The sequence below is a fragment of the Pseudonaja textilis genome, chromosome 1, assembly GCF_049901715.1.
Source record: "Pseudonaja textilis isolate UNSWEBS1 chromosome 1, rPseTex1.2, whole genome shotgun sequence".
NCBI classification, from domain to species: domain Eukaryota; kingdom Metazoa; phylum Chordata; class Lepidosauria; order Squamata; family Elapidae; genus Pseudonaja; species Pseudonaja textilis.
Genome location: NC_141990.1, coordinates 276,816,120 through 276,833,368, shown reverse-complemented (window position 1 = coordinate 276,833,368; position 17,249 = coordinate 276,816,120).

Genomic DNA, 17,249 nt, shown 5'->3' with positions numbered 1-17,249 from the left:
TTTACTTGAAAGAATCTCCAATCCTCTGGAGCAGATATGGAGTCTTCCAAGGGAATCTATTTGACCTACAGTGCCTGATCTTGTCCAGATAGTCACAATTGGACACATATTCACTAATCATCCTGGCTTCCAAATGATGCCCATTTTTTTTTTATCTTTCAAGGTAACCCATTCTGCTTTTAAAAGTAGAGATGGAGCCAGAGATCTCTGCTGGTGTATGTTATTTGCAACCATTAATTATTTTCTGTAGAGATATGAAAGGTAGTAATCTGCCTTCAAGGATTAATGTAAGGATTTTTAAAAATTTGCTTTTGAATCACATTTTATATAATATTTTGTTCAATGTGACAAGTATGATCAGCATATATGCCCATCATGTTATCCCTTCTAATCATCTTGGCTAAACAAACTGTGGAAAGTGGAAAAGTAAAGAAAAAAGGCATAAAATAAGAAGAAAAAATGCAACTTAATCTAGTTTATACCAATACCATTCCCTATACACCACTATAAGCTGTAGCCATTAAAATGATTCTTGCTTCTTCTATGTCCAAATATCATTTCAGATATTTTCTTATGTTCTTTTCATTTCTTACTCCTCTCTTTTTGAGGATTTCATAAATTCCATCCAGCACAACTTTCTCTTCTGTGTCCTCTCACCCTCTGCATTAATTCTTCATGTATTTACTTTGGGAGTCATTTCTCTTTTATTTTCTGACAACCTCTGTACTGTATATATCTTTCATTCTGGTTACTCATTTTGATATTCAGTTCACATTTTCTCAACACCTATTCATTCTTGACCCTATCTCTTCTTGTTTAATTTCAGGGAGACCCCGAAGAATGTTAGGCATAGATCATCATGTTAAAAATCTATCTATGTGGTCTCTAGGAGTTGAAAACAACTTGATGGCACATAATCCATCATATCCACCAATTTGGTGCTGTACTGATACTCAGATCAATATAGGTGTAACATAAGGGATGAGTGATTACAAACATATAAAGCTAACAGACAGGATACAAATCTAGTAAGTAAATAAAAATTCCCCCTTCCCAGCAAGATCAGTTAATGGCCAGAAGCATCCCATAAAAACTCAGATAAGTACCAGACAAGGTTAGATCCAAATTATAGAGGCAATATACTAAATATGAAACACTTTTGAACATTTGAATTTCAGTGGACAAATGTGAACCAGGATTAGCATTACTCAATGGCAGTGGGTGGGAGAGAGACTAGTGACCCAGCACAGTATCAGAGTTTGCAAAAGATAAATTGGAGAAATGATTTGCAGCTATGAAGTTGGATGTCTTTCAAAAAAGCATAATAAATGGAAGGTATCCTAATGAGAAACCTGCAGGTAAAAAAGAGAAAAAGCAGCATCCCAAGACCTTATAATTACCAACTTTGACAATATGCTCCTTTAGTCTCTCTCTTCCATATAAAAAGGTGGTTCTCTTTTACTGCTTCCTTTATTGTTGTGATTGCCTATATTTATTATTCAAGAATGGCTGCCAAAAATACTCTCTTCCTCCCCCTCTCCCCGCCACTGCCATTTTTAAAAAAGAAAGGGAGAAATGGCCAAGAAACTTAGAATGGTTTAGTTTCATTCATACTTTGTTTGGAAGAAGTGCGAAGAAAAATTGCATTTGTTTGGTCCTGTCTTATAACTATGGTGTTCATAATACCTAATCACATGAGTAGCATTCCAAAATATGGTGTCAGTAAACACCATGCAAATTATTTGCATGCGTGAAGGTATTGCAGCTCCTGAACGTTTGTGTCATAACTATTAGGATTTTGGGAGAATTGTTCAAAAATGAGATAAAAATAGAATATTATAATGAGTTGCTTTGTTTAGCTAGTATTATTTATCCTCGGGAACATGTCCCAGTTTCCCAAAAAGGAATAGGTATTGTAGGCACTTTAATTCTTGAGCAAAATGAAATAAAACTCACCTGAAATTACTTATCATTTCATATATGTCTTGTTTAAAGAAAACATTTGCTTCCATTTATATTAAGGAAGAGGTGAAAATGGTTTAGCTTATTTTTTTTTAAGTGACCTAAATCCTAATTCCAGAGCCTATGTATATGACTTGGTACCTACTTAAATGACTCTTAAAATTAAATTAAATTCTGCTCTTTAAAAAAAGTATAATGCGTTCATATCTTTAAAATGTGTATGCGAGGGGGAAATGTGAAATTTCCAGTCGCAGTTTTTTTTTCTTTAAAAATATCTATCACCATTATAGAACAGTGTTTCTCAATCCTGCAAGATTTAAGATTTGTGGATTTCAGCCCCCAAAATTCCCAAACCAGCATGCTGAGTGTGAAATTCTAGGAATTGAAGCCCACACTTCTTGAAATTCCCAAGATTGATTTAAACACTGATATAGAATATAATCTAGAAAACTTCTGTGTAAACTTTGAATTTTTTCAGCCCAAAGGTGCCGTTTGACTTTGTGTTCTGCCAAAAGGTAGGTAGCATAACTGATGACTTGACAACATCATTAGAATATAGATAGGATTACAGTGAGAAAAAAAAAACATATTCATGTATACTGGATACATCAAAAAATATTCTAGAGGGCTTCAATTATGCAATTTCACTCACTACTTTGATTTTTTTGAACCCCTAGGACATTTCTAAGTTAGCTACCATACTCTACTGCAGAAGAAATAACTTATGACTAGGAACTCCAACCTGAATAGATGAATCTTCTCCTATTGATGCATTTTAGGACCACATTGGCATGGTTTCCTCAGCTGTTGACTAGCAGTTACGCTTTAAGATACTGGTTATATCTCCAGTATTTGGAATAATCCAAATAATAGGTTTTAAAGCATGAGATTAGCAAAAACAATGAAAGAGAAGTTTACACTTCATCTGCAATCATGATTGTTGATATATGTTGTTTGTCAGTACTTGAAATAAGGTTTGTGGGGGAGTGTTTGTTTTTGTTTTGTTTTTTGATAAAGGAACAATGAAGAAGACTTTTGAGCAACATGGCTAAGATTTTTAGATTTTTACACACACACAAGCATACATAATTACCAAAACCTTTTCCTTTTTTTCTTTTTTAAATAATTGCTAGTCCTAACCAATTCTGAGATTGTATTGATAGATAGATAGATGATAGATAATAGATGATAGATGTCCCAAACATGCTTTTCTTTCAAAAGGCAACTGAACCTTCTAGTTTCACTTCTCAAGCAAGAATCTTCTTCAGCTCTGACTGGATGGTGGGCAATGGAAGGATTTATACTCCTTGCAGACAGCTGGTCATTTTCACTCTTTCAAAGTCATTAAGGCTACCTGAAGGTTTATCTCTGTCATCAGGTTCACCTGTTGGTGCAAATGGGTGTGGAGCCTTCTTGGAACTGTTGAAAGGGCTGTCTTGTAGACTGGAGAGGGATGTTGTCATATCTCCCCCAATTGAGAGATGGCTGTTCAATTTTGACATAGATGGCCTCTTTTACCCCTCTTTCAAACCAGTAGTCCTTTCTATCCAAAATGTGGACTTTGCTGTCTTCAAAAGATGATAGAGAGATAGATAGATAGATAGATAGATAGATAGATAGATAGATAGATAGATAGATAGACAGAACACAAATAGGCATTGTATATTTATATGTTTATTTTGTTGATTAGTTTAGCATAATACAATAAAAGTTTTTTTTTTTACAAAAAGAACAGAGTTGAGAAAAGCAGCTTATTTTTTACTAACTCCAAAGAAAAACATTATCAAAAGAATCAGCTGTAAATTTCTAGGACTCTTTCCATGAAAGGGATGCTTCGTGTAATTGGACAAAGAGAAATAAATGCTGAGTACTGATGAGTTTGAGGAACATTTGCCCCTAGGAATGAAGAAAAGCAAGATGGTGATCTGTGCAAAACAAAGATCAGACATCGATTTTCAGATGCTGTGACATTTTCAGCCGTTTAACCTATTGCATCTCTCAATTCTGTGTCACATAAATAACATAGGTTATTAGTACAGAGGCAGAGAAAGGAAAAGGAAGCACATGATCCAATTTATAAACGATTATCTGATGTGACCAAATGATGATTTTCTGAAGGGTTAGTGCTGCATGGAAATCAATGAAATAAGAGGTTTCTGTATGTGCTTGAGAATTGGATTTTGAGCTGATTAATTTTAAATGGGCAGAGGGCAATCTATAAACATATAGGAGATAATTTGTTTGCCTAATCAACATTTCCAAAGCAAAAAATGCAAGCCAAAGCATAGTGATACCAGAATCTCTCCATGAATTTCTCAATTTGAAAATTGATGGCTACAAAAAATTGTACAGCATGTATACATTCAGAATGTCCATAAAAAAGACTGCATGTGTACTTTTGACTGTTAGCTGAGACCACTATCATTGTAATTCATTACTATAACTCATCTTCTTCTGTTTCCTTCCACCTTTACCAATATTAGATCCTTCTCCAGAGAGCTAGGTCTTTGCATATTATATCCAAAATAGTATAATTTAAATCTGGTCACTCTAGGTTGATTTTTTTTCAGTGATCCATTTTTTGTTTTCTTGGCTATCCACAATATTCTCAGGAATCTTCTCCAACACCAATCTTCAGAAGCATCAAGATTCTTCCTATTCCACTTATACAAAGTCCAAGCTTTGATTCCTCTGAGTATTAAAAGGAATACTATGGCTTGCACAACTCTCATCTTTATAAGTATCTGAATATCTTTTCCAAGGCCTATCGATCGCTAATCCATGGTGTGTTTTTTGATTGCTCATTCCTTTACTGTTAATCATGAGACGCAATTAAGTTGCAGTTGAAAAATGAGTAAAGAAAGAGAAACAGAGCAAAGCCAATACAGATAGATTTATCCATCACCAGTGATTTGCATGCTCCTAACCTAAGAAATTTCAGAATTACAAGCGCAGTGGCTAGGGAACTGTGATAAATGAAATAGGTTAGGTTTGCAACATTTAATGTGCATTGAATAATAAGAATAATAACCATTATTCAATGCACTGTGTCCTCTATATGCAGAAAACTATGCATGTGACACACAAGAACTGAAGAAGCCATAAAGTGTCTGGCAGAAAGTAAAACACTACAATATTTAGAAACTAGAGAATCACACACATTAAGGTAAAAATTACTTCAAAATGGCCAAAATTAGGATTGAGGTATGTGAGATAACATAATAAGGAAAATGAAGTTGGCATTAGTCCTTTATAATTGCTAACCAAAATCAAATCAACAGTCAAGCAAAACAGCAACAGCAAGAGAATCAATTGTCTTGGCAGTGCAAAGAGAGGGGGTGGGAAGAGGAAGAGGAAGAGAAGAGATGACAAGACAAGACAAACTTGAGTTTGGATCTTTGCTCTATGGTAAAGTAAATCATTCATGGTAGAAACCTTAAGATCCTACAACTTAGTATTTAGTGATATGTTCCAAATTGCTCACCCAGCATGTCTATGTTCCCACCCAGCACAAATCTTTTCCAAAGCCAATAGGTACTGCAGCTTCAAGGGATCATAATATCTGTGATACCATTTTTGTAGACATCATTGTCAAATAAGGCAGTAAATTTGGTTTCAAGATAGTGGAGCAGAGTGGAGAAATGCCACTATGGGACAGATGACTTTTTGATATTTAATCTAGTTTTATTTTCTCTATTTCTCAGAGATTCTCAAAGTGCTCAACCAGAGACTTTTCCCATTATTGTTTCATTTTGTTTTTAAGTGGACTTGCCAAAGGTTGAACTTGATACTTTCTGAAGAAAAGCATAGATTCTGTGTCATAACTATGATCATTTTTCTACCTAATTTGAATGTCTCTTTAGGTCTTCTAAACCCACAAAGTTTATAGACCTTACACAATTTTGCCAGTTGCTTCAGTTTACTCAGCTCTTATGTATATAAGTCCATATACTTTTATTTTCATTGTCCAACCATCCACCCTTGCACTAATTTTAAAAACAAAATAAGCACTGTCACTTATTAACCTTCATTTCATATAGAATCTTAAAAACCAAGGTTGCATTTTTAAAATTCAATGCCTCCCTTTCATACATACTCCTAAATGGAATTCCACTCATTCCACTAGAATTCTAATATGAAATCTCATGGTACACTATTATAATTACATTGTAATGACCTCTGAGGGGCCTTTATTCTGATTTCCCCAGTAGAGAAAAAAGAATGATTCTGTGCAGTTTGTGTATGGCTAATAAACACTCAGCTGCTGGGAACATATTTTGTTGGCATTTAGTGTGGACATTATTTTAGCAAAATTAATTGTGATATCTTGTTTTGCATGAGACTATCACTGATTAAAGATAGAGGAAGAAAATCCATGCATACCTTCACCAAAGCCACAATTACTGAATTGCATCAAATACTGGTATATATGCAATACTTGCAAAGCAAGAGTTTCTCCACTAGAGGGAGGTTATATGTACAATCTTTACATTTTGTCTATGTACAGAAGAAGCTTACTTGAAACAGATCACACTTCTTAAGTGAGTTCTTAAAACTACAGTAAATATATTCAGGGTTGGTATCAAATTTAAATGGACAACACAGACCTAGTTTTGGTTGCCTTATTGCTGCTTCACACATACCAACAAATTTCTGCTATGGAGTCCTATAGTTCTATGATTACTGTTTCAAGTGTCCACCACTACTTGGGTGTCCAGTAATAAAGGTCCCACCTCATCATTTGCAGTCATATCACTCTGTACACTGAAATATCTCAGCTATTTAGCTATCTATCATCTGGAGTATCTATCTATCTATCTATCTATCTATCTATCTATCTATCTATCTATCCTGTCATCTACTTATCTATTCAATTTATATATAGTTGATCTCACCTTTGTGACTTTGGATAGCTTACAATTGAAAAAGAGTAGCAAAACAAAACAAAACAAAACAAAAAACCCTCAATACAAACTGGTAAAAGAATTAAAAATAATTAAAAACCATACAATGCAGAAACTGGAACAGCATAGACATTTAACAAGAGTACAGCCATTATATTATAACATCTATCCCATTGTAATTCTATGCCTCCATAGTAGGGTGATTTTATTATAGTTTTATCTTAATATATTATGTCCTTGTATTGTTTTGAATTGCATTGCATTGCATTGTGTATGTATATACGCTGACACTTTAAACTAAATCTGTATATTAATGATTGCATGTCCCCTGTAGACACCATATAATACACACACACACACACACACACACACACACACACACACACACACACACACACACACACATGCAAGCAAGCAAGCTCCATGCCACATCCTAATTCCCAGGTGAGATGGCAAGGCCAGTCTTTAGAAGGGCAGCAAAGTCAGACCAAGCCTGACCTTGAGGGGAATGATGTTCCATAGGGCAAGTGCAGCAGCAGAAAAGGCCTTCCCCATAGACCCCATCAGTTGACACTCGCTAATTGACAGTCTAATGGGATAAATAGCTGTCACCAGGGAGAGGCAGTTCCTTAAATTTCACCCCATGTTATGCAGAACTTTATATTATCACCAGCACCATGAATTGAACCTAGAAGCAAATGGGTAGCCAATGTAGCTTGAAGAGCAGAGCTGTTATAGGTACACATCCAAAGGAATATTATGGTTGGTGGTATCAAAGGCTGCTGAGAGGTCAAGAAGAAAACAAATTTATGCTCTATCCTCACCCCACCCCCCTCCTCACCCACTATACGTCATCAAAAAGTATGATCAATGCTGTATTATCATGCTGGATACCATCTTAGTTTTCAGTCCCTAAGGCACTTTAAAATAAATACTTTAACATAGCACACAAGAATGTATCCAAAAGAGCCTTATATTCACAAGATTACTGCAACACCTTCCTCTTTCTTTCTCAGAAGGACCATCGTAACCCCACTCTTCAGTCTTTAGAAGCTCAATAGAAAAACAGCTTTATAACAGCCTTCCTAAAATCTACCCTGGGGCATTCTCTTCTCAGAAGATTCCAAAAAGTAGAGCCATCCTATCCAATAATTCGTTCTTCCTGTGTTACCTCTCCATTTGCCTTCCCTACTAGATCATACATGATGGGCAAATTCCACCTAGACCAGAAAACACTCAGGCCTGAGGGTTAGTGCGTTTTATAACCAGCATCTTGAATTGTATCCAGAAAAAAAACCTGACAGATGTAGCAGCTCTCTCAACTGAGGTGTTATATGGATGAAATAACTCTCACAATCAGTTAAAAGGCCGAGAAAAACAGAAGCAAGAGGTTGTTTTTTAAAAAAAAATCCTTGTGAACAAATCTTGGTGCTGTTGCACCTCACAATCCCTGTATTTTGAGTTCAGCAACGTGCATGCCATCTGTGAAGATTGCTTTGTGTGTGCTGTGATGGCTGACAGTTCTCTGAACCATCCAAGTACAGTTTCAGATTCTGAATCTGCACTGCTCAAAAAAATAAAGGGAACACTTAAACAACACAATGTAACTTCAAGTCAATCACACTTCTGTGAAATCAAACTTAGGTAGCAACACTGATTAACAATCAATTTCATATGCTGTTGTGCAAATGGAATAGACAACAGGTGGAAAGCATAGGCAGTTAGCAAGACATCCCCAATAAAGGAGTGGTTCTGCAGGTGGTGACCACAGACCACTTCTCAGTTCCTATGCTTTCTAGCTGATGGTTTGGTCACTTTTGAATGCTGGCAGTGCTTTCACTCTAGTGGCAGCATGAGATGGAGTCTACCACCCACACAAGTGGCTTAGGTAGTGCAGCTCATCCAGGATGGCCCATCAGTGCGAGCTGTGGCAAGAAGGTTTGCTGTGTCTGTCAGCGTAGTGTCAAGAGCATGGAGGCGCTACCAGGAGATGGGTCAGTACATCAGGAAATGTGGAGGAGGCCATAGGAGGGCAACAAACCAGCATCAGGACCACTACCTCCACCTCTGTGCAAGGAGGGACAGGAGGAGCACTGCCAGAGCCCCGCAAAATGACCTCCAGTAGACCACAAATGTGCATGTGGCTGCTCAAATGGTCAGAAACAGAATCCATGAGGGTGGTATGAGGGCCCGAAATCCACAGGTGGGGGTTGTGCTTACAGCCCAACACCATGCAGGACATTTGGCATTTGCCAGAGAACACCAAGATTGGCAAATTTGCCACTGGCGCCCTGTACTCTTCACAGATGAAAGCAGGTTCACACTGAGCATATGTGACAGACGTGATAGGCTCTGGAGACGCCGTGGAGAACGTTCTGCTGCCTGCAACATCCTCCAGCATGACCAGTTTGGCAGTGGGTCAGTAATGGTGTGGGGTGGCATTTCTTTAGGGGGCCGCACAGCCCCCCATGTGCTCGCCAGAGGTAGCCTGACTGCCATTAGGTACCGAGATGAGACCCTCAGACCCCTTGTGAGACCATATGCTGGTGCGGTTGGCCTTGGGTTCCTCCTAATGCAAGACAATGCTAGACCTCATGTGGTGGTTGGAGTGTTTCAGCAGTTCCTGCAAGACAAAGGCATTGATGTTCCCCAGACCTGAATCCAATTGAGCACATCTGGAACATCATGTCTCGCTCCATCCACCAATGCCACATTGCACCACAGACTGTCCAGGAGTTGGGGGATGTTTTAGTCCAGGTGTGGGAGGAGATTCCTCAGGAGACCATCCACCACCTCATCAGGAGCATGCCCAGGTGTTGTAGGGAGGTCATACAGGCATGTGGAGGCCACACACACTACTGAGCCACATTTTGACTTGTTTTAAGGACATTACATCAAAGTTGGATCAGCCTGTAGTGTTTTTTTTCCACTTTAATTTTGAGTGTAACTCCAAATCCAGACCTCCATGGGTTGCTAAATTTGATTTCCATTGATAATTTTTGTGTGATTTTGTTGTCAGCACATTCAACTATGTAATGAACAAAGTATTTAATAAGGATATTTCATTCATTCAGATCTAGGATGCCTTATTTTTGTGTCCCCTTTATTTTTTTGAGCAGTATATTTGTCCTTTGTCGTTCTAGTGTCTGCAGGACTTAAACTCTGATGAGAGGCTGATAGACTTTTAGACGTAACTTTTGCTGGATGTTGATTGTCTAGAATAGGTGTCTGCCTATTCAGCTTAAAATAGATTTTAGTTTTATGAAGGGCAGCTCTGCGAATGTTTTAAATAAGTAAATAAAATGACATTTGCCTCAACTATATTGAGCCCACTGGCTGAGGCAGGAGGACCAATAACCTTAATGACTGAGTAATAATTGAACAGTGGCAGATATGAATCAAGTTATATGGAAATTAAACTCAAATGAAAATGTAATATTTTAGTAATCAACATGGGATACCATTTAATTCAATTAGCACTGCTATGTGTATATAGGGTATCTGTTTGAAATTCCATAGACACAAATACCCTTTCCAAAGCTCATCTTTTAATGCAGAATGTTCATATCCTTGAGTCAAGATAAGGAATAGAATAGAATAGAACAGCGGAGTTGGAGGCCTTCTAGTCCAACCCTGCTCAGGTAGGAAACCCTATACCATTTCAGACAAATGGTTGTCCAATCTCTTCTTAAAAACTTTTATTGTTGGAGCATTCACAACTTCTGGAGGCAAGTTGTTCCACTGGTAGGTTGCTTCTCTCCTTGATTAGTTTCCACCTATTGTCTTGCCCATTGTCCTGCCTTCAGGTGCTTTGGAGAATAGCTTGACTTCCTCTTCTTTGTGGCAGCACCTGAGATATTGGAACACTGCTATCATGTCACTCCTAACCCTTCTTTTCATTAAACTAGATATAGCCTAACAGCAACCATTATTTATATGCTTTAGCCTCCATTCTCCTCTTTCTAGAGTCTCAATATCTTTTTTATATCGCGGTGACCACAACTGGATGTAATATTCCAAGTGTGGTCTTAGCAAAGCATTCTAAAGTGATATTAATACTTCTCGTGATCCTGATTCTATCCTTCTGTTAATGCAGTCTAGAACTGTGTTGGCTTTTTTGGCAGCTACAGCATACCGCTGGCTCATATTTAAGTGATTTTCCACTAGGATTCCAAGATCCCTCTTAAAGGAAAAGACTTTCACTTGGTCTTTCCAAGGAACACAGATGCTCCCAGCCTCTGCTCAACTTTATCTTCCTTACCTTCCCTGGGAGGTGATGCTGATGAGGAAGAGAAGAATCTACTGACATATTTTCCAAAGATTCCCCAGATTTGGAGCTAATGAGGCTCAGGGGCATATTTTCATTGCTCTTGCAGCCTTCTTACAAGTTGCTCAAAGTTGAATCTAAGTTTTTCTCTAATATTTTGCATAGAAATTTTCTTGAACCCATTTTTAGTTCCTTCGATCTGATTAACAAACATAGCACTCCTAAAAGATCCAATAACCTGAGAAACAGAAAAAGGAAAATCAAGACCAAAATCAAAATTGTCCTATGGATTCTTAATCTTGGAACACTGAGGCATAAATATGGAAAGTATCTGAAGAGTTTGAAAAATGTAATCTCTGTCTCTGAGATTCTTTAGGCGAAAGAATTAGGCATTATTTCCAGACATCTAAATTCCAGATGATAGCTTTTAGTTTAAGATATGGTTGTGGAATAAAGATGTTTTTCCACTAGAGGGAACTAAAACCCTTTCTTTAGCAATATTGAAGCTCTTTCTGAATAAAAAAAAATCCTATTTCCTTTTTTAGCCAAGTCCAAAGTTATGGACAGTCTTTACAAGCAGAAATCAAGTAGAAACATGAAGTACATAGCAAATTTTACACTTTTAAAGAAACAGGTGAATTTAGTGTCATTTCAATAAGTCCAGATCTGACACAAAAAGATCAGACCATCTCAGGTGAAGCAAGGGTGCCCACCTGTAGATCTGTATAAATGGTTAATGCTCCAAATTTATTTGAACCAGTTCAGTTGCTTTCAGTGCAAGCAGGGCTGCAGTTTAAAGATCCAGATCAAAAATTGGTTGGCATGGAATTTCAGTTCAAATTGAATCAGATCTCCATATCCAATTGATTTTCTAAATTGATTAGATCTTGCAGGAGTAACTAATGTAGCCCATTTGAATGGAACTGAGCATGGTTTGTAAACCCCTTTGCTCTTCTCAGTCAAATGAAGTGTAGTGCGCACTGAATGGATGGTGCTTGAAAAGCACATTTGTTGTTAGCCAAATTCAGTTTATTAAAAATACTATTCCTCTTTGAATAGATTTAGAAGTTTATCCTTCCATCATAATAACATGATAAAAATAGTTTGAGATTTTTGGGGGGCAGAGGTGACAGCTCCATGCATTTCTTTTTTTTAAAAAAACTAGTATTTTTGCAATGAGAACCAGTTTGGTTTATAGAGTAAGGCATAGGCTAAAAATTAGGAGACTGTAAATTCTAGTCCTGATTTAGGCCCAAGGTGACTTTGGGCCAATCACTCTCTTTCAACCCTAGGAAGAAGGCAATGGCAAACCACTTCCAAAATCGTGCCAAGAAAACTGCAGGGACTTGTCCAGGAAGTCACCAAGAATTAACACCAATATTGTAGAAAGATAGCACCCATCCCTCTCCTAGAAGAATGAAATGTTTGTGAGAAATATTAAAAAGGTAGAATGTTATATTTCTCTGGATGAGAAATGGAGGTAAATGTTCTTGGAAAGCAGCCCCCACCTTTCTTAATATCCCTCAGCAAATGTCAGCACTTAAGAGATAAAGAGATAGCTAGCTCTATTCATAAGCAAATACCCCCACCCAAGATCCAACAAAGGTAGGATTAGCCCTCAACCACAACAGGAATTGCCCAAAGCCTCTTCATTACACCATCTCAGTTGCACCACCCCAGCAGTTCAAACTTCAACCAAACTTAGCTCAGACCAACTCCTAGGATTTGTACATGGCCTCATGGAAGTCTGACAACAGCCAATAGAATACATGTTCTTGCACAGGAACAGGAAGTTCAAGTGCAAAGCCCAATAGAAGGTATAAATACCCTCCACTCTCAACTGCATGTGGTCAGTTGCACCAAAACTACAAACAATAAATGGACTCTTTTTCAAATCAGCCTACAGCCTCCATTTTGTCTACAGTGCCTTTCTCCCAACTTGGAACTGAACCAGATGGATATTTCTTCCAACAATTGATATATATAGATGTCTGTCTGTCTGTCTGTCTTCTATCATCTCTTCTAAGTATTAGAATCCACTGATCCTTTATTTCAGAAATCTACATAAGGCTTCCAACTTCTAGATCAGTGGTTCCCAAACTTTTTCAGTCCACTGCCCGCTTCGTGTTACAAACTCATCCTCGGCACCCTGCCCAGGGGTGGGATTTAAATTTCTATGGGCATGGCCTAATTTGAGGGTGTGACTGGGTGGGTGTGGCTTGTTGGTCATGTGACCGGATAGGTGGGCATGTGACTGGGTGGGCGTGGCCAGGTGACTGGCAAACCAAATACAAGTGGTCCTCATTTAATGGCCGGTTGTTTAGCAAGTGTTCTAATTTATGACTGGCCTCCTCAGAGATATTTGACCTGTTTTTGGAGTTTTGACAGCTATGCACACACATATACACATACACCCTTCCAACCCCGCTGGAGCAGCCCAGCTGCTTTCCATACCTTGCCCTAACTACTCACCCTGGCTTCCATGCGCAGGAAATCCCCTTGTTTGTGCAGCTGTGTGCAAGAGTGAAGGGGACGTGCATGCTTACATCGTTAGTTCTACACTAGGTGAACCGGTTGTTAAAGTATGTGCAGCCCACCTCTGCCTGAAACCTTTCTTCCCCAATTCAAAAGCATTCATCCCCCACTGAATTTGTCTATTGGAAATGTTTATGGACAGTTTAACATGCTTCCCACTGAGTATTTGAATGAAAATACTCAAAGACAACAACCTCTAGGTTTTAAGATGCTCACTTGAAAGTCCAGGGTGATTACAGAAAAAGGAGGTGCCTTCTGTCATTTTTATTAGCATCTGTATTTAATTTCTGTTAGAGTAAAACAGTCACAACTGCACAAACTGCAGCCCTGACTTTCATCTTTAGCCAAAAATGAGGTGCGTAGCGCAAGGGGAAGTGAAGGATCCTTATGCACATTCCAGTGCAGTTATGCACATTTGTAGATGTGAAGTAGCATTTTCACAAATTGTTATGCAAACGTAAATGCATAAATGTAACTCATGAGCTGGCACCCATGTCAAGATAATCATATTTTATGTGAAGTTTTGGTATCAGCCACACAGGCAAGCTAGGACCCAGATTATATGCCTGCATAATATACAACCATGAGATGGGCAAATGTCATCACTGTATTATTAGAGATTTCTAAAGTGAAATAATATCCTGAATTTGTGCTAAACACTCACTCTCGCTCCCCTCCCCACCTCTCCCTCTCTGTGTACATCATTTTATTAACAGTGTTACTGGTTCCCTTTGCTTTGTTTTAGCATGTTTTTTCTTCGTCAGCAAAAAATTGGGTTGGCCCTTGCTCAGGCCAACCCAATTTAGCTTCTAATGAGCTCAAATCATGAGGGTGTTTTAATGTATCAGTGTAGTATATATGCAGATCCAAGCAGAGTGGCCTTTTGTAACTGACAGGTGGGATTTCATCAATGTCAGCGTGCCCTATCTCACAATATTTTAATTTGCTACTGATTTTTTTTTACTACTTTTTCAATTCAGTGTTCCCACCAATTTTTCATTATTGGCACATGATAATTTTCATACATGTTCCAATCAGTCATTTTGGTGATTGTGTTATGTCATTGTTTGTAATCACTTATCATTGTTGTGGTGGTTGGTCACATGATCAGACATTTAAATTGGATTTGTCATTTTTATCCACCTAGCGAGTCCTTCTCAAGAATCTAGAATGGGGAGATGTTTTGTCATTATGTTGGAGGTATCGTCACATTCTGTAAGCTGTTTCAAATAAACCTTCCTTTTGTAGTTGACTCATTGTGATTCTGTCAATACCAATAATGGTCAGGTAGTGCTCCAGATGTTTTGGTGCCGCCTTCACTTTCTTTTGCCACAATCATTCTACTCCTATTGGCAGGTCTTTATATTTTGTGACTTTCTCCAGTTCTTTCTCTTTTTTTTCTGCTGTCTCCAAGTATTGTAATATTTACCATCCAGAGTTTTTTATTTTTCTTATCAATAATTGTTAACTCTGGAATGTTATGCAGCATGTATTTGTCTATTTGAATTCTAAGGTAATTATGACTATTTTCATTATTATTACACACCTACCATGACAACCTTCTGAAAACAGGTGAAAATGAAGCTGTTCCAGAGGGATTTTTAGCAATAACACTTAGAACTGTATACCACTTCACAGTGCTGTACAGCCCTCTCTAAGTAGTTTACAGAGTCAACATATTGACCCAACAACCTGAGTCCGAATTTTACCAACCTTAGAAGGATGGAAGGCTGAATCAGCCTTGATCTGGCGAGACTCAAAGAACTGAATTGCTGGAAGCTGGCAGTCAGCAAAAGTAACCTGCAGTACTGCATTCTAACCACTGCGCCACCACAGTTCAGGTTACTTAGAACATCATAAGAACTGCATTGTTGTATGCCTTGCTTTCCTAGTTTATTTATTTATTTATGCCACTGTGGCAATCCCTGCAGTTTTCTTGGCAACATCTTTCAGAGTAGATTGCAGTTTTCTTCCGAAGTTAGAATAATTAACCAAAACTCAAAAAGCTAACTTCATGCATAAGGCAAGGCTACCAATCACAGTCCTCATTTTATTACATTCTTAAACCAAACACATTTAATTTCCTGTCAATATATTTTTAATAACATCTGTTTTAAATGTTAACAATGACTATTCATAATGCATTATACTTGTTTTCAATTTATTCTTGTATGCTGGCTACAATGACTGGGAGACAAATTTTCTAAATAAATAAACTTCTGAGAAATCATATGATTGAAACAGTCTAGAAATCTAATAAAGAAAGAAACAGCATGGGGAGCAGAGCCAAGTCCCAGGGCGTGTGTGTGTGTGTGTGTGAGTGTGTGTGTAGATAGATAGATGATAGATAGATAGATAGATAGATAGATAGATAGATAGATAGATAGATAGAGTTACAGATACAGATAGATAGTAGGTGCCATGCCCCTGGTGGAGACTGACTCTGAGGAAGAGGAGGAACAGCCAACAGGGAATGGGAGTGTGCCTCCAGAGGTGGTGGAGGAGGCTGGGGAAGGGCAGAGGCCGGCTGAGCAGTCAGAGGAGGATCCAGGCCCATCCCCTCTTCATCCTAGGTCATGCAGGGAGGAAAGGATCAGAGAAAAGCAGGGTCTACTCAAGAGGAGATTACCATGATCCTCCTTGTGGCTTGCAGCTGGGAGCTATGTATACATACATACATACATACATACATACATATATATATATATATATATATATATATATATATATATATATATATATATATATTTGTTTTCTGAGGTTCTCGCATGGTATTTGTATGTGGATCTTTGGTTATTGGGTTTTCTCCCACGTAAGATTTGAAGTATCTAGGCAACGTTTCGATGAAGTCTCATTCATCATCTTCAGGCTTGTGTCTTGGCTCTGTGCTTCTCAGAGTGAAGCACAGAGAAGCACAGAGCCGAAGACACAAGCCTGAAAATGATGAATGAGACTTCATGAAATGTTGCCTAGATACTTCAAATCTTAAGGAAACCGATAACAAAGATCATAGATAGATAGATAGATAGATATATAGATAGATAGATAGATATTCTTAAGTTTTCATGGGTACTTACATGTATGGTATTCAGCTTTGTTGGTATTTTCCCATGTCATTGTAGTTGTGCTTTTAAAGTTGTACCAAGCGTTTCGGCAGATGAACACAATACAGAAGCCTGATGATGGCAGATGAGATTCTGCTGAAATGTTGCTACAACTTCTCTGAGAAGCCCAGAGCCGAAGACAGAAGCCTGAAGATGATGAATGAGACTTCATCGAAACGTTGCCTAGATACTTGAATCTTATATATATGTGGATCTTTGGTTGTTGGGTTTTCTCCGCGTAAGATTCAAGTATCTAGGCAGCGTTTCGATGAAGTCTCATTCATCATCTTCAGGCTTCTGTCTTTCTTGCTTCTCAGAGTGATGTGAGATTGCAGCTGCTTCTTCCTTTTAACTGCTAGTGGGGTAGGACTTGATTGGGTGGGGGCTTGGCTGTGTTCTGATTGGGTGGGGGTGTGTTCTCATTGGTAGGGGTTTGGCTGTGTTCTGATTGGTTGGGGTTGGCCGTGTTCTGATTGG